The sequence below is a fragment of the Apus apus genome, chromosome 12 (assembly GCF_020740795.1).
Source record: "Apus apus isolate bApuApu2 chromosome 12, bApuApu2.pri.cur, whole genome shotgun sequence".
NCBI classification, from domain to species: Eukaryota; Metazoa; Chordata; class Aves; order Apodiformes; family Apodidae; genus Apus; species Apus apus.
In genome coordinates this window covers 10,235,308-10,261,406 of record NC_067293.1, presented here as the reverse complement: position 1 = coordinate 10,261,406, position 26,099 = coordinate 10,235,308, and the positions used below count along the sequence as shown (strand labels likewise).

Here is a 26,099-nt window from a genome sequence, read left to right as displayed (position 1 = left end):
ACTCTCATTATCCATTGGGTCTAATCTCACATTGGAATCTGCTCCTAGTTCTGTTGGAGCATGCATATAATATACCTGAAATTTCACACCTTCCCATGCATCTTTCTCATGGAGTAATATGTAATATGTGCATGGTTTTCCAAGGTGACCTTTTTTGTTTCCTTAACCCCAACGCACTACTGAGCATCCTGTGAGTATTTGAAATTACCATATATATCACTTGATATCCACTTGATATCTGGCAACGATTGCTCACTATTGAGTTTATCAAGTTAGGCTCATTTATCTCAGCAGTGGCTGAAGATAGGATTCAATGTCCACCTTCACAAGTTATCTTTTCATGTCCTCCCTTGATAAGGCTACCATCCTTTTGTGACTACTATATGGTAACGACTACAATAGGCAATTCTATGGCATTCCTTTAATAATAATGTGTGAACTTTGTCTGCAAATGGCAGGGCAATATTTACTTGGCTTTGGCAGTATCTGGTAGTATTTGGTAGCATTTGGTGCTGGAGCGAGTACAGAGGAGGGCAACAAAGCTGGTGAAGAGCCTAGGGAATCAATCTTATGAAGAACACTTGAAGGAGCTGGGAATGTTTAGCTTGAGAAGAGGAGGCTGAGGGGAGACCTCATCAGTCTCTACAACTACCTGAAAGGTCATTGTAGAGAGGTTGGTGCTGGTCTCTTCTCACAGGTAATTAGTGACAGAACAAGAGGAAATGGCTTCAAGCTGCAACAGGGGAGATTAGACTGGACATTAGGAAAAAATTCTTCACAGAAAGAGTGGTTAGACACTGGAATAGGCTGCCCAGGGAGGTGGTTGAGTCACCATTCCTGGATGTGTGTAAGGGTTGTTTGGACGGGGTGTTGGTGGATTTGGTTTAGGGGAGAACTTTGTAGAGTAGGGATGATGGTTGGACTTGGTGATCCCAAGGGTCTTTTCCAATCTCAATAGTTCTATGATTCTATGATCTTAAAACCTGGAATCTAGACTAGTTGACTATCTTGGCTGATGTTTCTTTGTCTAACATATCAGCTTCATTCTAGAGCTTTTTCCTTTTTTTGGTTTTGAACTCTTCCCATATTTAACCCATGGTATATACTTCTGTGTTAATGAAAAGTAAACATTAAAGTATACCTAGAGAAAGAAGAAACAAAACCAAACATGTCTCCTAGGAAGGAAAACTTATTCTTTACTCTAGGTTCAGAATAGTTAGTGACCAATATATACTGCTGAAGAATTATTCCACCTACTAGAACTAAGTCATGGGTATTTGAGTTAAACTTTTAAGAGAGGACTGTTCTGACTTAAAATAATTTATTTTTAGATTCAGCTCATGGTAAAGTTTGTTTAATGACATCAAGATTAATGAGAAATGGGTTTTGGTTTTTTTTTTCATTTTTAGTTTGTTACTTCTGGTCTAAGAAACTAATATATAGCCAGTAGCTCAGGACTTACTTTCTGCTGCATGGATGCATCTAATCCAAGGAAGACAGAATAAACTTCCTAAAGGACTCTTTATTTACCTCAGAATCTTTAAAGCTGTGCTTTCTTTAGGGAGAGGCAGATGTGGATTTCCAGAGTATTGTTGAAAGTAGATTTCATTCTAAAGAACTAGACCAACTTCTTAATCTTAAATCTGCATCTTTAGAAATCTGTAGAATAGAAGGAAATAAATACCTAAGGTCTAGAGAGGAAGATACAAAATGATACTCTGTCAATCCTGCAAACTGCAATTTTGACGCTAGATTTGAAAACTTTATCATCTTTTTGGTTCCTCATCCTTCATCTTCCCATCCTTTGTTTATCAAAGAGGCTTGCTTTAGAACTAGTCAAACCTCACAACTTTTTTTTTTTCAGAATTGGGTTGCAGCCTACATAAACTGGGGAGACACATCTCCATTGTCTCCTGTTTATACAGATACTAATCTACTTGTTTTGGAAAAGGAGTTGTATTTTGGGCCAGTTGCTGCATCACCTTTGTAATGCTGTTCAGTGAGTAATTTTTTTGTTTCCTTTGCTCCCTACAAACTGATCATGCTGGCAGGAAATAATTTTGGATATCAAAACTCCATGTGTGTTTTTACCTGAAGATGCAAGAAAAAATAACTCAGATTTCACATGGCCACCTGAATTTTATTTCTGATAGAGCAAGCTCAGGGCAGGGCACATGTAAAAATGACTTTAAAAAGAGTTATGTATTAGCAGCAGTATGTTAGAATCACACACAGCCTAATTTTTTCTTTATTTATGCACTGCAAGATATTATATAGGCAAAAATACAATTTCTCTTAAGAGTCAATTCATAAGTTGCTTTCTTTTAGTTTCTTCAAGACACACTTTCTCCAAAATACTTAGGGAGCATAAACTAGCTCTACATGTAGTATGTCCTGCAGTGAGGTACAGAATAAAAAGATAAAGTGAACTTTAGGTGGTCTATGCAGAAACTTGCAAAGAACTACAGGAATTGTAATTACACATTTTTTTTCCAGTGGAAATGGATGTTGCACATTTCAACAGTTGCTCCTGTTGCTGAATTCACAGGCTAAATAATGTAAATAAGGACAATGATTTAAAGGAATTGATATGTGTATGCACCATGAATATAAACTGAAACTAGGATGGACACAGACTGATGAGCTGGGTCCAGCTTCAGAGGCACATCTTTTGTCAGTTCCTTGGATTCTTCAGCACAACCAAATCTTTAAAATAACTGCAGATGCAGATTTAGCTGTTATGAAAAGCAGGCTGGCATCACCTTTACGCCTCTGTATGTCCTTTTGAGGTTACACAAGTGTATAAATGATGAAATTAGAGAGACCATCCCCAGAAGATGAAGTTCCCCTGCACCAAGACCCGGGACTGGCGATGGAGGTGGCTACCGGAGGTGGCTACCGGAGATGCCCTCGTTAACGAGCTCCGCTCGTGAAAGGAAAGCGGTTGAAGCACCATCTCTCCCAAGCCTTGATTCCACTATCAGTCTTGCTTCCTCGGCAAGGCACATTATTTACAGGGAGGTATTCTGCGTTATTTCCAAGCGTAGAGGACGCCGGTGGCTTTTTCCTCTTTCTTCCTTTTCCCGGAGCCGTGAGAACCCGCTGGCCAGCGCTGGTGGCCTGACCCCGCAGACCAGGGGCAGGTCCTCTCCCTCAGACGGACGCAGCCGCCTCACCTCCCCTCCCCGGCTCCTTCTCCAACTCTGCCGAAAGCCGCCCCAGTGCCGGCTCGGCTCCCGCCGGGAGCCCGCGGGGCCCCGCGCCCCCTCGGCTCTCGCCCCCAGCCCGCGGCGCCGCTCGGTGCGAGGCGGTTTGAGGCGCGGCGCTCGGTAACGCGCCTGCGCAGATCTCCCGGGCATGCTCATTAACAGCGAAGGAGCCGAAAAGGGGGAAAAAAAAAAAAAAAAAAAAAAAATCCACCCTGAGAGCGAGCGGCGCCGCTGACACTCCAGCCGCCGGAGAGGAGCGGCGGCAGCATCAGCGGCGGCGGGGCTGCGCCGAGCTGGCCCCGCTCCCCATCGCGCCGCGGCTTCTCTCCGCCTGAGGCGCCGCCGCTGTCAGCTGCGGGTCCAGCCGCGGCAGCAGGAGCCGGCGCCGTCCCCTCTGCGGGGCGGAGGGGCCGGGGAGGGCTGCGGGGGAGCCGCGAGTCGCCGGCACCGGCAATGTGGATTTATATTCGCCCGCACCGCAGCCGCCGGGGAGCGGGGCGTGGGTACCGTACCTAGAGGCGATGGGAGAAGCCGTCGACGGGTCTGAGCCTGGACGCTGCTGAAAGTTCAGCCGGTGGCCGCGCTCGGTAAGTTTGCTGGGGAGGCGGGAGCGGTGCCGTGGGCACCCGAACTTCGCCTCTCGCAGGGGGCGGTGGCCGTGCCGGGGCGGCGAGGAGGGCACCTGGCCCCGGCGGGGGCGTCCCGTCCCGCCGCAGGGGGAGCAGCCGGGCGCTGCCAGGGGGTTTTGCGGGTGCCTGGGCTGTGGACGTGCCCCGCGTGTGCGCTGCGCGCGGAGCCGGCCGGGCTGGCGGTGCCGCTGCGGGCGCTCGCGCCGCCGCCCGGCAGGGGAGCTGCCCGCGCAGGTGCCCGCGCGCCGGGCTCAGCGCCCGCTCTCCTCGCGCCCGCGGGGCCGGGGGGGTCTCCTTGGCGCGCGGCTGCAGCGCGCCCGGGGGCAGCTGCTCCTCGCGCGCGGCCGGAGCGCGCGGGGCGGGGCTCCGCGCGGGCGCTGCGGGAGCGGCCGCCCCGCTCACCTGAGGGGCGGCAGCCGCGGGGCTGAGCTGGGTCTGCCGGGGCAGCCGCACCGCGCTCCCGCCGCTGGTGCGGGGGGGGGGGGCCGCCTCGTTTCTGGCTGGTGCTTAGACATCAGCTGCTGACCGCGTATCTAGGATTTTGTCCTGTCTGCGGGATCTGGAAGCCTCTAGTTTTCGGCACGGCGCGTATGGTCGCTGTTCTGCTCAGCTGCTGCTGCTTTCAACTGTTTTTCCCCCAAACACCTCGCAGCTACAGCTCGTGACTGGCGCTTCAGGCTCGGTCGGTGGGTGCTTGGGCGGCTGTTGTGATCCGCGCGTGGTACCACGGGGAGATCACGGCTTCTCGAGTGTAGGATTCTGCTGTGCTAAATGTCAACACGTTTCTCTTAGCAGATGTGGGTTTACATGTTATTTGTTTTTCAAACCAAAGGCAAGAACTTCTCTCTTCCTCCTCATCCCCCTCCGCCTTTGTAATTCTTTGGCTTGAATATACGCTGCCTTTTCAGACCGTATAATACTATCTTAGTGATAGTCTTTAATTGATTGTGTGCATAATAGCCAAAGCTTGTAGATACCCATCTTGATTGTGCTGATGCTTCTCTGATAATTAATGACTCAGACTCTACTATGGAAATAAATACCAGCTGTCCGTGTGGTGGGGCAAGCATCTCAAACATCTAGTGTATCTCCAAATGTTTTTGCGGTTACAAAATCTCACCACTCCTAGTGCCTGTATTTTGGCTGGTAAATGTGAAGCTTAACATAGAGCGATTTAATATTTGCAGTATGGAATTCCAGGTGTTGTAGAGAACACGCTGTGAATCACAAATGGCAAGATACACTGTAGTAGGAAAAGAGCTACCCGTCACAAGGTGAGACCAGCCCAATAGTTTTCCTTCGTTCCTGCCCATAGTTTCTTTTCAAAGCTTATTCTATGCATGACTCGTGATGCTATGGGCTAATTTTGAAACACTTCCCCTCAGGTGAAATACAGGGTTCTTAATAACTAATTGTTGTTTTCCCTATAGATATCATTTATCGATAATATAAAATTATCAGAAGTTGTTAATGTCTTTTTAATGCAAATGTGTGTTTTGAGGTTTTGGGGTTTTTTCAAGAACTCAAGTCTTTTAACAGCTCAGGGACTTAGGAACCTTTCTGGGTGTTGCCTTTTTGTTGTATGACAGTATTGTTTCAAGGAACAACTAGAAGTTTTTTGAATAACACGTTCCCAATAGGTTTTCTTCTAGGAATGCCTGATCCCTAAGCAAGACAACTGCATTTCAAATACTTAAGTAAAAATCTTTTCTTTTGCAGTGAAAAGTGCCTTCTATGTGCCAAATTTTAAGTATTTGAATGACACATATTTCAAAAATAGAAAATTCTTATTGAAAGCACAGTAAGAATGCAAATTCTTAAGAATGTCGGAATTCAAATTACTGCTATTAACATCTCAAGTAGTCAGATATAGACGTAAATGAACATATTGTATTGATAGCTTATATATAAAAAAAGCCATTGAAATGTATTCAGAGTTCTATAAAAGTAGTGTCATGTGAGAAAAGACATAGCAAAGAAAGTCTGTTATTACTCATTTGTTATGGCATCGTCATTTAAAGTGATAATTTTTAATACAGAAGAAATGGCACGGTTGCTCACACATGTGCCTGTAGTCACGTGTGTGAGGAGATGCGCAATATTTTTGCTCTGCAGCAATGGCTTAGGAACAGGTAAGTGTATACTTTCTTTTTTTCATTGAGGTAGGAAATCCCGAGTATTGGCATTGGTGTTAATTTGAGCAGGTAGCACATTATCTCCAGTTGATTAATGAAGTCTAAATGGTATTAATTTAATTTTTAAATTATCTTAATCTGAAAAATGTAAAAAAAGTAATGCTGCTGAATTTATCATTATCTTAGGGCTCTGATGATGGGAAAATAGTCCTCTCCATTTGCTTAGGCATAATTTTTGTTCCCATTTTACAGACTTTGTTCACAACGAGTGGCAGTATCTCACAATGACTGTAGTGGGACTAGAGTTTAGAATGTTTTAGAGACCAAATATGAAATTGGTGATGGTGCTTTGTCTGAAATTCAGGAGTTTCTGATTTCTTGTCTGCTGCTTGCTCATCTAGATTTGTCTGGTGATTACGTTTCACAGTTTCAGCACTACTGAGTTAATGTTCAACACCACAAAACTGTAAGAAGCCTCATGTCAAAGCAGGTTCAATTGCACTGGTTACATCTTGCTAATATGTAGCATTCTACTTAGGTGTTACAGTCAGTCTCTTCACAGTATATTTAGGGCCAAATAAAGCTGTAAATATGCGGTGGTCTTGCTATTCTGTGTCTTGAACAGTCTTAGAGGTCTTAAGAACAGGTTATCTCATGATCGTTCCACATGACTTATAGAAATATGTACATATATGTTAAAAACATGAATATAAGTAGTTTTTTCTAATGAGAACCTGTCTTTTCTAAAACTTCTTTCAGTAAAATATTGAGGATGTCCAAAAACTCAACTCAGCAAAAACTTACTGAATATCCAGTGAACCAACCTAAACTAAGAAAGCAAGTCAGTTTGTTTTCTACTGTATTTATTGTTTTAACAGAATATTTATACTCTGAAAGCTGTTTAAAAGGTACTTAAGCTATTTATGTGTGGGTTTTTTTAATGCTGTTTCTCTACTACAAATTTGAACTTCAGTATATTGAATGTATTAGTGGAAATAAGTATTTCTCCTTTGTTTTCATTCATTCTGTTGCAGTGAACTGTTTTACACAAAGTTCTCTTATTTAAAAGAACAAAAATCATATATATTTAATATTAATCTCCTTGGCTGAAGCAATTGTGTGAGGCTATTGTTGTATTGTTTTCTAGTTTCATTGTCATTTCTGAGTTTTAGAAAACAAGTAGGATAAGATTGGAGGGAAAAGATTGCTTCTAGTTAAATGTATTGTCTGTAAGTATATTGAAATTAAAATGACTGTGTTGAATTGGATTTGGCACTGGCTTGTTGCTTTGGAAGGCTTCAATCAGCAGTGCTTATTTTCTGTATCCATAATTAGCAATTACTGTATTCTTCCAGTTCAGAGTCTCCTTTAAGTAGACAGTACTGTTTGTTTTTTCTGGGTTGCCGGCAGGCTGTTTGCATTTTTGGTGTTTTGGTTTTGTTTGGTTTTGTTTTGGTTAGGTTTTTTGCTTTTAAACAAGGCTTTTGGAGTTTTAGATACAAAGTTCTGCTATTGTACATTGTATGTGTGTGTTACCTGTACATCTCATTCTATCTCTGCAGCCCTCAATCTTCAGTAACTGACAACATTTTGACATATTTTAAAGAGTTCATATTTTTATTATTGAAAGGTTAGGTTTTAGATCTGAAAATGGTTGTAGCAAATAGATCCTTCAGTTGCTGGTTCAGGACTGTAGGTAGATCTGGAACACTATTTTGGATGGTACTTTCATGTAGTTGTTCTTGCACCATTTTCTACTGTAAGGGATAATTGTTTTCATGCATAATTTTGTCATACTAGCTACAGAAACTTGGTGGAACAGACTTCTTCAGGGGTGAAGGTTCTTAGATCACATATAGAACCTGACTTCTTTGACTTTGAGTATCATATAAATAATCTGACTACTCCTTTTAAGGGTACTAAAGTAACAGTACTGCAATACAAGTACTTTAGGTTTTCCTCTGATAAATCAAGGTGTTAATTATTATAAACTGCAGCTTTTATCTAATAGAAGAACTTCAGGAAGTAGTACTTTGCAAGGTCCACTCATTTCCATGGAAATAAGTGACAGACTGTTGTGATTGTTAGAGAATCCAAACCTGGGAGATAGTTACTTTTCTTCCATTGTGTTTCCTCTTACAAGTGCTCTGCTCCTATAGAAACTGGTTCTAAAAGGTGGCAGCAGCCGTCAGTGGAGTGGGGAGTATGATGGGGCTTTTACATACTGTTAGGAGGAATGACACTTCTTGCCCTGTTTTTGTGGCATAAGAAAGATTCATGGGGGTTGTGTTGTTTATCTGAAACACCACAGATACCTTTATTTTTAAAGCAAGCAAGAACTGCTTTGTTCATGAGAAGTTTTTATTCCAGAAGACACTTGATTTTTTGGCTACTCTGATGTATTATATGATTTGCCATCCAGAGGGACCTTGACAGACTTGAGAGGTGGGCCTATGCAAACTCATTAAGTTCAACAAGGCCAAGTGCAAGGTCCTGCACCTGGGTTGGGGCAATCCCAAGCACAAATACAGGTTGGGTGGAGAATGGATTGAGAACAGCCTTGAGGAGAAGGACCTGGGGGTGCTGGTTGGTCAAAAGCTGAACATAAGCTGGCAATGTGCATTTGCAGCCCAGAAGGCCAACCGTGTCCTGGGCTGACTCAAAAATAGTGTGATCAGCTGGTCGAGGGAGTTGATTCTGCCCCTCTACTCCCCACTTGTGAGACCCCATCTGGAGCACTGTGTCTAATTCAACACAGGAGGGGCATAGAGCTCTTAAGAGTGAGTCCAAATAAGGGCCACAAAGATGATCAGAGGGCTGGAGCACCCCTCATATGAAGACAGGCTGAGAGTGTTGGGACTGTTCAGCCTGGAGAAGGCTCTGAGGAGACCTCATAGTGGCCTTCCAGTACCTGAAGGGCCTACAGGAAAGCTGAGGAGGGATTTTTCACCAGAGAGGGTAGTGATAGGACAAGGGGTAATGTTTTTAAACTGAAAAAGGGGATATGTAAGTTAGGTATCAGGAAGAAATTCTTTAGTATGGGTGGTGAGGCACTGGCACAGCTTGCCCAGGGAGGTTGTGGACACTCCCTCCCTGGAAGTGTTCAAGGCCAGGTTGGACAGGTTTTTGTGCACCCTGGTCTAGTGGGAGGTGTCCCTGCCCATGCAGAGGAGTTGGAACTGGATGATCTTAAAGGTCCATTGTAGCAAATTAGGCACAGGCCTCTGTTCTGGTTCAATCAGGAGAAGTTTATTCCAGGTGAAAGTTAGTACAGATGAAAATTCCCTCTTGAATACCAGGTGAAAATCCTCCAACATAAATGAATAAGTGAATCCAGCAAGCCAAGCAACAACAACAATTGTTAGTATATCACCTAATTTATACCCTAAGGCTTGTTTTTCTACTGTCTTGCGCGTGCTTAGCTAACCAATCAGTTTCTTGTTCATGCGGTGTCCACATAAAGATTACATAAGCACTTTACCTATTCATTGGTCAATTAAATCCAAACAAGCATCCAACAGTTATTATGAGAAGTCCATTAGTTCATCAAGGAGTCTTTTCATCTCATGCTCCTTTTATCAGCAATGGAATTAGTTGCAGAGACAGAAGACACTCAGTTGAGAAACTTCTTCAAGGCCTCTGCTAGCCTATTCCTAAAAACTACAGATAGGTTCACACAGAAGAATTTCACTAGTAATTAACAAGTTTAAGTGACAGATTTACAGCAGCTGACCTCTTCTACTAGCTTAACCCTTTAAGGACTCTCCACAGTCCCTTCAAGCCCTAGCCATTCGATGATTCTGTGATTTCTCTGATTTAGCCCATTTAGGTTCTGAGTTAATTTCTTGCACAAGATGCTAGCCAACTGCTGGAACAGGGAGGTGTCACAGGGAAAGAATTAGGTGCAGAAGAAGTTTTGCTCATTGTGGACTTACCGATGGTCTGGATAAAAGCCTTCCTACTTGCTCTTGTAAGCCATGCAAGGTCAGGCTTGACAAGTCTCTGAGCAACTTGATGTAATTAAAAAGGTCCCTGGGTACTGCAGGGGGGGCTGAACTAGATGAGCTTTAAAGATCCCTTCCAACCCCACACATTCCATGATTCTGTGATCTTCACCAGGAATATCTATTGCTCCTTGTATACAAGTTTTCTCTTTCAGATTCTGTATTCCACAGATGTACTGCTAACCAGTGAGCCTTTCCCACTTCTGTTGATAGTATTGCTTTGCCACAGACAGGTACTCTGGTGTCTCTTTATCACCAAACTATTTCTTGCTCCAAACTACTGCTGTGTTTTTCTGACTTTTCTGCCCCATTCACCAGTTTTTCCTGTTCCTTTTCAGATTCCTCTTACTCTCATTTTTACACAGGTCTTAGCCCTTCCTGTTCGGATTTAAGATCTATGCTTACAAGTCTCATGCTTTCCTAACCATGATGTGCTTTATAAACCATAACAGCTAAATATCCCTCTCCTTCTATGCATCCAGGTTATAGATGCACCTACGAGCTGAGTTTAATTTCATTTTACTCAGCTTCTTCCACAGCTCTTTCCTCCCAATTAATCCAAAATTTTGTCTGCTTTTCTGCAGAGCTCTCTATCATATTGAGCTCTTCTGTTTCATGAAGTTCAGTGAATTGAAACCCATGCAGTTCTGCTTTCATCTGCCTTTTCATAGCTTTGATCTTACCCATCGCCAGCCTTCCCTTAGAGTGTCTCCCAGAGGTAAGCCTTTCTCCACCATTTCTTTCCTCTCTGTTTTTATCAAGTTCTGAATATGGGAAGGAAATACCGTCTTTCTTACATCTTTTACTAGGCAAGTGTCACATACCAGATTCTTCAACATTAGGTTAGTGTTGAATTGAGAACTCTGTGAACTTTAGTCTTTATTTCCTGTTCCTTCTTTTTATTAGTACTTGTCATGCTACAAGCAAATTCTATCCCATTTCTACAAAATAGAAATCACACTGATGTAGAGCCCATGCTGTGCCCTCAACTGATAAAATAGCATATGAATGCATATCATAATACATTTTTGTTGTTTAATTTTATATTATTAACTGTCTATAACTGACAATGATCTAGTTGTGGGCGTAGCAAGTAGTATTGTTTCTTCTTTTTTCTTCTCCTTGTAATACAGGTAGTCAGCTTGTTACAAAAAAAACAACACAGTTTGCACTTGGATCTTTCCTAGCCTGGGACAGAATGGGTTTTTCAGCATGTAGACTAGCTACTTTTATCAGCAAAGAAGTCCTGGGTTGTTTTTTTACAAAATAGAGTTTTGCTCATTGAAGTTGTAAGGTTGATACATGGGAACTTTCTTGGATATAGCATATCTGCAAAACTTACTCTGTGTATTGTTGTAAAAGATGCCTCTTGCATTTGTCCAAGTGATTTGGTGTCTGCAAGTGGTGGTGTTCCCTATCTGCACAATGCATTTTCATGCATGTTTGCTAGAACATGAGAGCTAATGTCTATCAAGATGCAATTATGGCATTGTAATATTTAGAGCTTTATAAATCTATTAGCTGTGCTGAGGATTTCCAAAAATTCCACACATTTTAATAAATCACCATAAAGTAAATATCTTTAAATAGTAGAAGAGTAAGTCTTAGTAGTAACCAACTGTTTTGGTTAATAAAAAAATCACAAGATGCAGCATGTGAAGATGAGCATGAGAACTTCACCTTTACCACTGTCTGTTGTTTGAACTGCACAGTATAGTTTTGAGAATTAATATTTTTTTGTGATGGTTATTAAATAAACCATTACTTGAGAGGAAATGGGCCAGTTTGTCATAGGTGTAAACAGATGTATTTCCACTGATGTGACATGTGCCACTATGTGCAGTATTTCCACCTCTGTGGAAAGTGAAGTCATCATGCCAAGTGGTTCCACAGAGGATTTGATCCTGCTTTGCTTGCCTAATAAGCTGTTTGAGTAGGGTATGAGAGGGAAGGGATGTCTTTCACCTGAACTTTCACAGATGTAGATGGTTAGCCATCGTTTCTATGACGTGCTCTGCAAATTTATTGTGTAGCTAAGGCAGATTCTTATCTCTGCAGCCACACTAGAGAAAAAAGTTACCACAGACACAATTTAATTGTGCAACCTTTTAGTGTTTCATTAACACACTTTATTTAAGGTTGTGTTGTCTTTAGAAGTGTTAGGTTAAATTGGCTGCCTAGATTAAGGGACTTTTAAGTCTATAATGCACAATAATTTTACTTGTGGTCAGCAGCTTTAGTAATCACTATGAAGTATACCAATTGTTTTAATTTCCGTAGACTAAGTTGTCAGTTGATAAGTAGTCAATAGGAAGAAGAAATTGCATTTTAATGTTGCTCATATTTGGTTCATAGTATTTTTGTAGTTGATTACGAGTTACAAAATTGAATTCTGGAATCACAAAGCATATATGAACTTTATTGAACTGCTCTGAGCAATTCATAATAAGCCTTCTAGAGCAGCAGCTTCAGACTGAGAAATTGGTTTATATGTTGATGTTACTGTTCCCAAATGTAAACGTGTAATGTACATGAGAGATGACCGTAAATTACTGTACTGCTATTTTGAGACTTCATTTAGATAATATATCTACAAGGTCAGTGCTATTAGAAATTGAATTATGTTTTTTTTCTTTGGTTTTTTTCTTTTTTTTTTTTTGTGTTAGGCATTTAAACTTCAGGGGGTTTTGGTTTTATGGGGTTTTAAAATAAAAATAAGTGGTAGAAGTCAAGTAAGACTTAGCTTATGCACTTCACTGCAGGTCAGACCAATAACTGTTCAGTCTATATGATGAAACTAGGAAAAGATGCCTTGTTTTCTCTTTCTGTTTGTTTTATATTTGACAGGAGATGTAATTTAGATGCTTCTCTGCTTTTTTGAATAGCTTATAGGTGTTACCTGATCAGTTAATTCACTATATTAGATCTTACTGGTTTTACCTTAATGTACCTTTAATAAATTTTAAAACCTGTTTGAGAAACAAAAAAAGCACCAGAAATATAACTTTAGTGGAAATTGAAATATTAATATCAATGCTACAGGGTTAATTAAATGTCGGGGAAAAAAATATCTTTCAGAGGATGAAAACACTAACTGCTTTATTTGTGACTTCTACATTGAGAGTAATTTCAAGGTGTTTTAAAACTTAAAATGAGTCCTAAAATATTGGGGAAAATGTATCCTAAAAATGCAGTTTGTAACTTAACTGTTAGTGTTACACTTGAACAGAAAATCTAAAGCACTTTGTTGAATAATAAGGAAATGAAGCATAGAAATTAATCTTCATAAAAAGTCCCTAAAGGAAAAAAGGACAGATGAGTTTGTGAAGTGCATTCTTTTGTGCAAGGAGACAAGATATTTCTCATCTTCCTGTTGCTGAGTTATTTACTTGCATGGTGTAAGTTTTGATACTCCTTTTCCTGTTTTCCTTGAGCCAAGGATGTTTGAATATGCCTGCCCTTTTCCACAGATGGGGCACATCAGTTGAGCGCTGCTGCTCTGATTGTGTGTCAGTATGTAACTGGTATTTACAAAGTTTCTCTGTTAAAGTTCCTGTTAAATTGATAAAAATGAAACTATTTTTTTTCCATGCTGCCAGAAGCAGTTCACTTATTGATGGCACTAAGGCTTTGTCTGTTCTGTGACTTGATCTTTAAGCTTCTATATTGAACTGAACTTGTTTTCATTTTCTCTTGAACCAAAGGAAAGTAAAAAATGAATGTGATGGTTAGATTCATCAGCAGGGAATGAGGATGGGATTTATTTTGGAGAACTGAGATGTAGAAGACTTATATTTTTCTGGTCTGAATATGGAATTTATGTGCACATTGGATTTCTTGGGTTTGATTGATTTGGTATTGAATGGAGCAGCTTCTGGAGTCCCATTGCGTATTAGCCATGTAACCCTTTGTGCTTTCAGACTTATAACTGAATCTGAAATGCGAGATATATGGAAATTGAGTGATACTCTAGTCACATTTTATCACACACACGTTACACTAAGTTTAGACTATATGCTCAAATTAAAAATAATCAATGTTCAAGAAATAAAATGAAAAGTTCTTTTGTATTACAATTACCTGAAGGTGAATACTAGAATGTAGATGTCTGTGTTGCTGATTTAAAAATTTGTCTTAAGTTTTCAGTGTCCAGACCTTTTCACAGACATATGATTGTGTTGTGTTTTATCATCACTTTTTGCTACCATCAAGCCAATACAAATAGGGCCCTGGAACATTAGTTTTTCTAGCCCTGTTCTTAATGAGTAACTGTTGACATTTCAGTAAACATCATCATGTTAGATACTAAATTGGATGTCTCTATTGTTATCAGATGGAGACAAGTTAAGTTCTCATGTTTAAAAGATATTACTCAAGGTGACATACAGGAATGATAACAGGGAAGTGTTGCCTGCTCCTTCTCACATGTGTTTCTAAGTAAGTGAAGGACATTAAATCTTTCTAATGCTGACCTATTCTTAAAAAACAAACAAGCTGTGAGCAAGTGTTTGCAAGCATTTATTTAATCAGAACAGTTGCTGTCAATGTGCAAGGTATTTACAGGATGAACTAATATCTGAGGATAATGACCAAGAATACAGCTGTGTCAGGCAACCAGAGATATCTAACACCTTTATTAGAGCTTAAAAATTTTGAACCATTTCTGCATAACTAATGTGGCATTAATATGTTACAGTGATAGTGTTATGAGGTAGAAACAGTTCTACTACTACAAATGATATGATGGGGGTCTTCACATCAGAACATGAGAAACTGCAATAAATAAAAGCCATGACTCTTCATATTTAATAATGTTTTTACCTTATTGATTGGAAATGTAGTGTAAATAAGAGTTACATATTTTAGGTTAGCAGATCTTTTTCTTTGCTCATCATCTTGCTGATCAATGGCTCGATTTTGAAATAATAAAATATGTCTCTGACATCTGTTTGAGATAGATTGCTTAAATAGTGTGCGTTCAGCTTTTTTGTTTTGCTTTGCCTTTTTAACAGTGAGGATTACCGCACACCTCAGGGATAAGTGTAGAGCTGTAGATTGAATCACAAATGCAATGTAAATGAATCAAAACATTCTGCAAGCATAAGCACCATTTGAGTTAAAAATATTGCATTAAAGGAATATTAACAGTCTGGCTTGTACTTCTAAATAAAGCTATTGAGAGTCCAATCTTTTGTATGCAAGAGCATGCTTATGGTACCAGGGTACCCCTAGTAGTTGCCTTTATTTCCAAATAAAGCTGAATACTAAATTATGTAGATTTTTTTAAATTGTATTTTACATCTGCACTTACCTGCCTGTGAAAATGAAGGTGATACCTTTCTGGAGGAGTTTAAAATCAAGGCTGAGTGGTTGGGACACATTGTCTACCCATAAAAATAAACCAAAACTGGCTATGTACTCAAAAGGAAAAATCTCAACCAAGTAGCATTCCTCTATAGCATGTTATAATACAGTATGAAAGATCTACTGTGGCCCTTTCTCCTAAGAGTTGATAAGCTCGTAAAAAAAAAAAAAAAAAGTAAGAGAAGTAACAGCTGAGATTGATGGAGTGAAAATCATTGAATGCAAGCAATGGGAAAATGCTCTTCAAAGAGTGTTACTGGTTGGTGTCTGTCCATAGAGATTGCTACCTATTTCTCATAATGTGATAGTATGATACCAGAGAAAAGCTGAGTGTTCAAGACTTCAGGTTGTGCCTTCTTTAGGGAAGATCTGCAGAGAAAGTTAAGGTGAGAAATACACTGGAAGGAAAGCAGCTGCATTTGTAGGCCAGTGCAAAACTGAATTCTCAAGGTGATGTGAAAATGGTGGAGAAGGAAGAGAGGTGAGATATGGAGCAGGAGAATGTAGTTGAAGCAGTGGAAAAGGTAGGGGAAGGTTTGCTGTGGTGTTCCAGATGGGCTGCAGCAGGCAGATATATGCCGCCTGTTTCCTGATGTCACTTGATGGAAAAGTGCTTTTGGCAGATCTGAACAATTCCAAATTTGCCTTGACTCATGTAATCAAACACTGAACTTCTTGTTTAAATATTTGTTGTGACATGTACATGCTCTTCCCCTAGCTCTGAGCTTGTGTTAGGTTCCATTGTGGTCCACTAGAATTAATTTTTTGTATATTGTCTGCTTATGTGAAATCTCATAGGAAGGTTCATGGCACAAAGATGAGCAAAAACCTGAATTCAGCAGTTTTTTGGAAAGAACACTGAATTGTGATATCCAGTGATAAATCAACTGTGAATTGCTCAATATTGAAGTTTTGCTTGTCTTTGTCCTCTTCTTTTAATGGTTTCACTTCTTGGATTTTTCAGTTGCATTTAGGTGTCACTTATTTGTTTTTAAATAACCTTTTTTTTTCTGAGAAATGCTAGGAAACTTGAGGACAAAAGGAAGAGTGGAGGATTTTTGTTTTTTCTTCTTTTGTTCATTGGAACATCATTAATGTATGTGTATGTACATAAGTATTTAGTGAAAAAAAACCTCCCAATTACTTCAGATCTGGGAGGTAGCTAGGAAAATACTTCCAATTTTCTATCAGAAAGGAAAGCAATTTCCTTGGACTGAAAAGAAAGGGCACTGATGGCTCATCTATGTGCTCTGTCATTCAATTTGTCTTCTGTAGAAGAAGACTTGAGATATCCTGAGTCTCTTTGTTGTGTCCTGTTAGAGTGAAAACTAAAGGTATGTTGAACACCTGATCCATCCTAACCATGATCACCAAGACTGATGTGCTTTTGAAGGGAAACTATGATTTGGTGTGTACAGGGGTTGTGTTTCTTTCAAAAACAAAACAAAACAAAAACAAAACAAAAACAACACAAAACTGTGACCCTCTCACAGATTGCATGTAAAGGGCCTGAGGGATCTGAAGGAAAACAGTAGATCTATTGCCAACTTTCTGCATTATTTGGAACAGGAGTTCATGACTAAATTATGGTAGTCCTCAGAAAAAATGTATTAGTGGGAACCTTATGAGTGACAAAGTTTGAAATAAATTAGAAGTGGAAATGAGGGATTTTTCAAATAGAGCCACACTCCAGTAAATCTGTTTACTCTAAATTGATATCCAGAAACATCTTAAATACTCATTTCCTACACTGAGGATGAGTGAGATCAATTCACGACTGACAAGCCCTGAATTTGCAGACAGCTAGTTGTATTTAAGAAATAAACCTCTAAATTCTTCTCTTGATTTTTATCTGATGCCTTGCCTGGGGGGCAGAAATGTGTTCATGATGCCTGCTGTCTACAGGCTCTAGAAGACTTTAATAGCATTGTGCTTATTAAGAGGTTGTTTGCATTTGTGGAAGGTTCCCCTCCAAAGCTGATTTACTGTTGCAGCATAAAAGGGCTGTGGGATTACAAGACTGTTAAATAGATGAGAAGCCAACTATATGTACCACAAAGGTGACTATGACCATAGGAAACTGCTATCAAAATTGCTTTAGAACATAATTAGATAGTATGGAAACTTTAAAAAGGTTTTTTCCTTATACAGTTAAGAAAACTTGTCTTCTGTTATGCTTTCAGCTTATAAGGACAAAAACTCAAGTATGGAATCTGCTTTGACTGCAAAATAAACCAAGGGCAATCCTAATCATTATCCTGGGAGCTCAACATCCTGTTACATTTGAGTAAAAATGCATGGTTTATTACAGATGGGAAGCAGAACTGTCTCTACCATAGTGATTCAAACCGAGCTCTCTGCTAAATAGTGCTTATTAAAAGCTGTAACCATTTAAAGAATTACTGTTTTAGTGTTTTTAAATGTTTTGATGCTTTTCCTAACATGGGATGAGATTTGTATATTGAAAAAGAAGGGCAGAAAAGGGCACTGTTTCAGAAAAGTTATGTTCCTGGGGAAGCATACAGCTAAAACTGGGCAGTGCATGATCTGTATAGGCCTAAGGGACAATGATAACAGAATTAGTAGAAATTAAGATTTGCTGTTTCCTGCTTGCTGAAATAACTCGTCTGTTTTGGGAAATACATAGATGGTACTCCCTGAGTGCAATTTATTGTGTCCAGTTTCTGAGCATTCCCGGATTATATCCAAATTCACTTTTACCCTTCTGGCAAATATAGTTAATGGGGAAATAAAGCAGCACTGTTTTATGTGCTTCTTCTAGTTGATCTTAGAATCTGTGAAAGATGTTCCTCCTGCCTGTGAAGGTGCATTGCCTCTCTCCAGCATGCAGGACTGTTCTTCCCTCTTGGGTGCCTGTTTCTCCAGTTCTTCCCTCCCCTCTCATGTCCACAGGTGCTGTTTGGGAAGATCCCTTAAGTCCTCTTATGTGGGATGGCTAGCACTGCCAGTGTAAAATAGGTCTAAAGAGTCACGAGACAGATTTTTCCAGCAAAACAAGAACAGATTCCAAGGTTGCTGGATTGTAAAGCATCATTAAGTGCTTGCTGCACTTTTGTGTATAGGCAACTGACTGCTGCTTATGTTTTTATCCTTCTAGGTTTTCAAAACAGTAAACCTTACTAAAAACTATACTCAGTCCATCGTTTTTCTGTTGCATGGAATCTTTGTTTATAAACAGCAAAAAAACCATAAATGCTCTGTATTTTGAGAATGTTCTTCTAAATAAATGAGCATTTATTTAAATGATAACTTTAAGGATGGAAATAACTAAAAGAATATATAATTGTCCTAGAGATGAGTGCTTTTTAATGAATGGCATTCAAGATGACAATTGTCAATTCGAATTCTGGGTGCTATAGACTTGTCTGGAATTTTATCTCACTGCAGAATTAAAATCAGTTCATTCTTCCATTGCAGTCACATAAACAAAAGAATTTCAAAGGATGTCAGATGAAAAATTGTTTCCATAGGAAAAGGTTCTAAGCTGTAGAATGAATGAAAAGAACTTAGCAACGAGTATCCTGAATATTAATTGATATTAATATTAATAACCAATTTTCTTTAAAGTTATTTTACTTTTTAGTTAACTCCCTTCTGAGTAACTGAGCTTCCTGAAATCAGCAGCATGTTTTTCAGTCAGTGTCTGCTTCTAGGAAGGGTAATGCTCAATGTTTGTAGCTACCACTAAAGAATGGTGTGCAGAAAGGCTCGTGCTTACTCCTATAGAAACCAAGGTCACTGCTTGATTCTGCTAAACTTCTTAGGCTCTGGAAATGAAAGGGAGGAAAAGGGGTCACAGGTGTGACCCTGCTGTGGGAAGGAGCAGACCCTGATGGGTGATGAAAATTAACCAAAGTACTCCATCCCGTACATGTCACACTCAGTGTAGTACTGAGGGACCAAGAGGGTCCAGCTCTCTTCATCCATGGCCAGTGTCCTGGGAGGACTCTGTCCATTCTTCTGTCTTTAATTCTGATCCATGCATTCCTGCATCCAGCTCCTGTCTGCCACGGAGTCCAGGGTTCCAGTCCAGGACTTTCCCAGGCCTGCCCTGCAGTCTTGGTGGTGACATGAGTGTTATTGGGGGAAGCATGATACTCATTTTATATATATTTGTACATACTTGATTTTTTTTCTTTTTCATCACTCTTGTTTCATTAAAGCTGATTAGTTTAGTTTCCAACTGAAAATTCCGTTTCCCTTATTCTTTTTCCTTTCTGGGAAGGGAGAATGGTTAATAGAGAACATCTGTCATTCATTTAACAGCCAGCCCAGGGTTAAACCTTGACAAGAATGTTTTTCAGGTTTCGGTAAGAGGAAAAAATACAAAAAAATACAAAGAATATTTGTAGCTTTCAGCCACAGAGTAATGACTTGTCTGGGAGGTATACTAGGGAAATAGCCATTAATTTCTCCAGGTCTTAGTACCACATTTGTTTATTATGCAATGTGCAGCATATTTCAACTTACAGTTCTTGTATCTGTGTAAGTGAAAAAAAGAAAAGCATTCAACTATCTTTAGAAATATGCAAGCCAACAACTGCTTTGTGTTTTGAGGGCCACTGGCACAACTCCCATTATTTTAATTCAGCACCTAATATTTTACATGCTATAAAGGAAATACTTTCTGTGCCAAATTGTAAGCTTATGTTACTGAATATCTACTTTCTCATCAGAGGAAGTATCCAGCAGGAAAGGCTGGTTGCGTAACCTGAGACATCATCAATAGAATTTGCTGCTATTTCCTGGCATACTATTTTGGCTGTTTATGAAGTTATTCATGTAATTAATTTTAAAAGGACGAATTGCTAATTCATTTGTGTTATGCATTGTTGGGTTTTGCAGTTCTGAGATTTGCCCAGCTACCTTTGCCTACCTTTTGCAAGAAATACTCCATTATTTGTGATTTCTCTCTTTTGGCACTATTGTTAGTATTTGCAAATCTTGTAAATGGGATTCCTTTTTCATTGCAGCTTCTCAGAGAGCTGTGTTACTTCATTAACAGTATGATTTTACATTTCCATCTCTGGCAACTTTTCTTTGATAAGCTCAATGTTATTTATAAATGCTAATAGATTCTTGGAGTAGTCAAAATTTGAATTGGATGCCAGTCATACTGTTATGTGCAAGTTACTTATTGGAAGACCTAAGGCACCAAGGAGGTTAATGGGAATTAGGCACCTATGAGCCTTAAAAATAAACTGGTTTTAAATTCCTTACTTAAGAATTTCAGAGAAGTCTAGGAAAGACTTCAAATATAACTCATACCTTTTTAGTCATAGGCTAACTTTCCTATTAACAGAAAGGTTTCCCAGTGGAAGAACAGAGAGGTCTGTAAACCTTTCTTTTTCTTTCTTGTGTGTAAAAAAGTTTGTATTTGAATATTCAAACAGCGTATCCGTAGGCACTGAACATACTGCTATTAAGTAGTGAAAATTAGTGGTCATGAAGTGACACTGTCTGTACTTTGATATACTTAACCTGAGTAATGTAGCTGGCATCAGTACAGAATTGAGCACAGTATTTCTTTGAAATGATTGATATGTTGCTTTTATAACAACATAACAGCTGAAGTGATTTTTCAGCATCATTTGGAAATGGGTAAAGACTTTATTTTCAGTTGTCATAATAGTTGACTTGAAAATAAATGTACCACCCAACAATGATAAATACAATTTGTACTCTCTCTGAATCATCTTGGTATTATTTTTATGTATTGCTTGTGTTCTAAGCTCCATCTTGAAAAGGAACTTTCACTTGTTTTATATTTTGCTTTATAATTTTGGGCAAACTTTTGTGTTGTGTGTTGAACAGTACAGTTTGTTGGTTATTAGGTATAGCATGTAAGAATGACTAATGCCAGATTAGATTGGGTGTCTGTGTATTTTGTGTTTTATTGAGTTACGTTATTGCTAAGAACCATTAGCTGCAAATCACTAAACATTAAAAGAAATCTAGATACATTAGTTTTCAGCTCGGTAACTCTCTGAAATGTTACCCAAGGTATTTGCCTGGTATCCTTCTAAATTGAGGCGTAGGCAAACTAGCACAAAAGATACTTGAGACTAACATCATAAGAAGTCTGATATCAACTTCTTAATTAAATCTACAGTGACAGTTTTTTTAGTTATAACTTTGTTAATTCTTTCTGCAGACTCCAGAGAGGAGTCTGTATATTTGTTGCCTTGCAAGTCAGCTCTTGGACTTGAGCTCATGGGCAGAGAGTAACTTTGTAGTTAGGAAAAAAAGTCCAGGTTGTTGAGACTAGGAGGCAGAGGACGGGAGCGCTGCAGTTGTCCTGGCTGGGCTGGCAGGATGGAAGGCAAATACCATAGACAAGGTGTTTCTTGGAGAGTACATGCACTTCTCCGTATCAAATGATTGAGGATACGCAAATTACAGTTTTCCCATAAGGCATATCTGTTTCATGTTACTTTCTCTTCCCCTACTGTCTTTGCTGTATAAATTATAGTGATTAGTTAATAGATGTTTGGGTAGCATGGAAGGGAAGAGTTTTTGCTTTTTCGGCTCCCTCCCAGACTTCATTTTTCTGATTATTTCTGTAGAAAGAATCTAGTCCATAGTCCATTCTAAGCCTCCCTTTGCAACACTAAAGGCTTAAATTTTAGCAAAACGGTGTTCTTCATGTGGGTCTTCTTTCCTATTTCCTGATTTTAGTGGAAAAATAATGTAACAGTCTTATTATAAGCCAAAAAGAAAATGAAGTTTTATGTACATCTTAAATGTAAATATTACTTTTTCCTGAAGTGAAGAAAAGATTCATTTACACAAAGCTAGAAGTGTGTTAGGAGGGGCAATTTATTAAACCTTTGTTACCACTTGCATGTTAGAACAGAAATGTCTGAATACAAGTGCAAAGCTGTAGTCATCTTCTATGCTGAAATTCTTAAATCTGTTAAAATGTTAGTAAAGAAGTAAATATTTGGTTCTGTTTTCTGGCAGACTTTGGGAGAAGATGCTGGCTGGCTTCCAATTAGTGAAAGCCCTCGTACAGAACTGTGAAAGGTATTCTCAGTCTTTATCAGCTTTTAATTTTACATTATGCAACTGACAATGGCCCATGTTCTCATTAGCCTTCTGCATCTTAGCTTATAAGTCTCTCTTGGCTCATGTTCCTTACCATTTTGCGTGAGCAGTAATACCTTTTTCCTACAAGGAGATGACTAGTGCTTTTTTTTTTTTTTCCTCACACTTAGTGTTTCTTTCCTTTTTTTGTTTCACAAGTTCAGTTAAAGGCAATATTAACTTTATAGTGAGCCTCTCTTCTTCACTGCTGATTATCAGGAGTGCAGTGTGGACAGAGAGCATAAGGGATATTTACAAGGGATATAATATTATTGGGATCATTTTTTAATTTTTTTTTTTGCCTGTGCTGTTCTGTAGGACCATTATTACATTTGTATCACAGATGGGGACATTGCCATTTCAGTCTGTTTCTCAGCTGGTAAACGGTTTCTTTGGCAGGTCTGTGACTTCTTGCTTGCAGGCGTGTGAAAGCTAGGATTGCACACCATGTCTGTGAAAAACAGAATATATTGTAGTGACAATGGAGTTTCTCCATCATTTATTTCATCTAGTCTGATAAGCCCAGGAGGAATACCTGATGGCTAATATGAACGACAAACCTCTACATACAAAATGTGAATGCTTATTGGAAAAGATTAAAATTTAGGCAGGGAGTAGGGTGATGTGTTCATTTTCTTTAGTGCAGAGATTGAGCTATCATTAAAAAAAATGATAACTGAAGTTAGTTCTACTACATACTAATAACAATATTTATAGTTTCCATCCATGAATGTATGAAATCTTCTTAATCAAGTAATGTTGAGAGAAAAGTAGTGCAGTTTTCCTTTTAAGAAATTTGTGAGATGTGAGATAACATAGTTTTACTGAATGTATTAATTTTTATTGGTTTAGGTTTTTAAGGTTTTTGTACATGTTGCATCTTCAGAAAACGCCAATATAACACCAGTGACAGGTGTGTGTGCTTTTTCCTAACCAGTGATGTCCTTTGGGCAGCTTAAAGCAAAGCTTTTGGCTTTGCCCTGGCCATTTCATCTTCTTGTGTGCATCTCCTTTTTCTGTTTAGGGAAAAAAAAAATCAGTTCACTGTACTTTAATTTACTTTATTTGATGTAATATTGTTCTCCAGTTATTGAAAACTTTTTAAATATGTATATATACATCGAGAACCTTAAATTATTTTCTACAGAACTTCTGGGGTTTTATCTCTGTTAGAATATCTGGATATTTTTCAGTTCATGTATGTAACTAGTTATTTGGCATATCTACAACAGGTGAGTTAATTCTTTCTAATTCTTGATGAATTGACTGTTTTCATTCTCATTGTGGAAATGCAATCTTTATCTTAAAAAATTATTTCTTTTACTTGTATATAATAGCCAGGTTTTGCCAAGTTTCTGTGCATGTTTGCATGTAGCGTAGACAGATGCATCCCTTTACTGACTCAAAATCTTCAGTTCTAAGTTAAAGAAGTGGTTGAATAAGTGAGAGGTCTTTAGTGCTCTAATTTAGGAAGAGTTTGTAATTAGCTGGGCCTATAATGAGTTTAGGTAGTCCCAGTCAATCTTTTATTGTGTTTCAAATGAAGTGTAAAGTACTGAAATAAATAAACATACCCCTTCTTTGTAAAATTGTTATTTACTCCTATATTATAATGAAAATACTGGTATTAAACATGAGCGTATTGCAGTCCTACTTGGCTTTGCCATGGTAGTGTTGGGGAGGGAAGAGCTCATAGATGAATGTGCTCCACTGGTATCACAGAGTTTTATGGTTTCCTGTGGAGATGGGAGGCACTTGGGACCCTGCTGTGCTCTCATCTTTCTTGCCCTGTGAGGAAGGGAGGCTCAGCCTGGAGAGGAGTGCACCAAGGACTCCATAGCTTGTTTTTCTCAAGGCTGTGCTGCATAGAGGGTCAATCAGCAAGTTGAAATTTGCAGACCCATGGGACCAGAGAGCTGCAGTGCTGGGGAATAACCTACAGCTATCTGGTAAAGGTTCAGGTTTTAATGGAAAACTATAAAATTTGACACTTTGTGTTGTTACACCCCGTTTCCTAACAAGACATAACTTAGGTCCATCCCTTAGAGAAGGGCATTATTCTACCTTAAAGATGATAACAGTTTTCAGAGGAGGAGGGGAGCAAAACACTCTGAAGCCTTGCAGCTATACAGAAACTTTATCTCCTTTTCTGTTTGTTTACTCAGTGCTACAGATCCCTAAACTTAGTGTTATTAGGTTGAAGAGCTTCAGAGAAACTACCAAATGCTTTTGGAATACATGAGCTCCTGGCTGCAGAGCTTCAGAATGGGAATATGCAGCTGCTGAGCAGATGCTCTGCCAGTTCTGTTATGCTTGCCTTTGTTCTGGCTGGGCTGTGGGACAGGGCAGAATGCCCTTCTACTGTGGCATTTCAGACAATTACATACTGAGAAAATTCTGGGCATGTGCAAAGTCAGGCTTCAGCTAGTTTGCTTTATTCTGAGTTTTCTGAGAAATCATTATATTGCATGTGTGTACTTAGATATGTTTTGCAAATTGTACAGTTACTACTTTTCAAATGTAACCTTTCTTAAGTGTATATAAAACAAAAATCCAGGAAATGTATTTTGAAGAGATACATCTGACCATTAGAAGTATTCACTTATTTACACATACCTTGACATGTAATTTAAGGATATTTCAGATTTTGCAGGGATTTCACAGTGCTGTTTAATTTACAAATGTCAGTGTATATACCTGTACATTAGTCTGACATTCTGCTGAGAGCTGATGAAAAGAAAGATGGTGTCAGACATTGATTCGTGATGGTACTGAATAATCTTTTTGAAAAAGCTTTCGTTGCGCATATTTGTGACCAGCTGCTTTCAGAGTTGGTAAGAGAAAAGTAACGGAAACCCATGTTTTTTGGTAGCCCTTCATACATATATGAGTGGGACCACTTTTTTTTGTGGAGCATTTGAGAGACTTAAGCTGAACGTTCCATCCTCTATGGGTACTGTTGGAACAGCTAGGTGGCAATGTTCTTCTTGTTTCTCCCAGTCGTATAAGCCCATGATTAAGATGCTTATTAATAAAGAGTAGTACCTTGTAGATTTCATACAGAGAATGAAGTTAATTAAAGTAGTTTTTCAGGAATAGTGATCTCATTGAGATTTGAGAAGGAATCTGCCTGTAAAACTATTTATACTTGTTGCACATGACCTAGCTAAGAAACTAAGCTAAGAAAAAGTTAAGACTGGCGTAGTAATGGTCTTCCATTTTTTTTAAAGTAGGTCTGTCATATTTGGAAGTCAAATTATTAATGTGCTTTAATATTTTTTGTTACTGTAGTAAAAATAACACCTGAAATATTTTCTAGTAATTATGTCTTATTTCTTCCAGATTATTTTTTTGATTGACTCATAGTTGTGCACTTTGAAATAACACGCTGTTTGGGAGAGGCCTGATATGGATCTGTATTTCCTTCTTACTTACCTCTCTTTGTCGTTACTTACTGGATTTGTCTGATTTAAGTCTGGTCTAAAATGTCAAATAAAAAGTGGAAATGCATTTCTATTAGTTTCATCTTCAAGGACTGAAAAATGTTGCAGTCTCTTTATATGTAGTTTTACTATATAGCCAAGCAGATCACTATTAGCATGGAATGTAGAGTAAGTTGTTCTTGTTTGTTACATACTGCATTTGTCCATC

General features: G+C 39.0%; 1 protein-coding gene across 4 annotated transcripts in view; it reads left to right on the top strand.

Annotated features, from left to right (window-relative positions):
- The first annotated feature begins 3,656 nt into the window (after positions 1–3,656).
- Positions 3,657–26,099, top strand: part of TENM1 (teneurin transmembrane protein 1) — a 314,346-nt gene continuing 291,903 nt past the window's right edge. For 3 of the 4 annotated variants that reach the window (XM_051630327.1, XM_051630326.1, XM_051630323.1), the window contains exon 1: positions 3,657–3,796. The gene's annotated coding sequence lies outside the window, so the exon portion shown is untranslated. Of the gene's footprint in view, positions 3,797–6,756; positions 6,815–26,099 lie in introns of those variants that run through there. The other variant, XM_051630324.1, reaches the window with a different exon arrangement.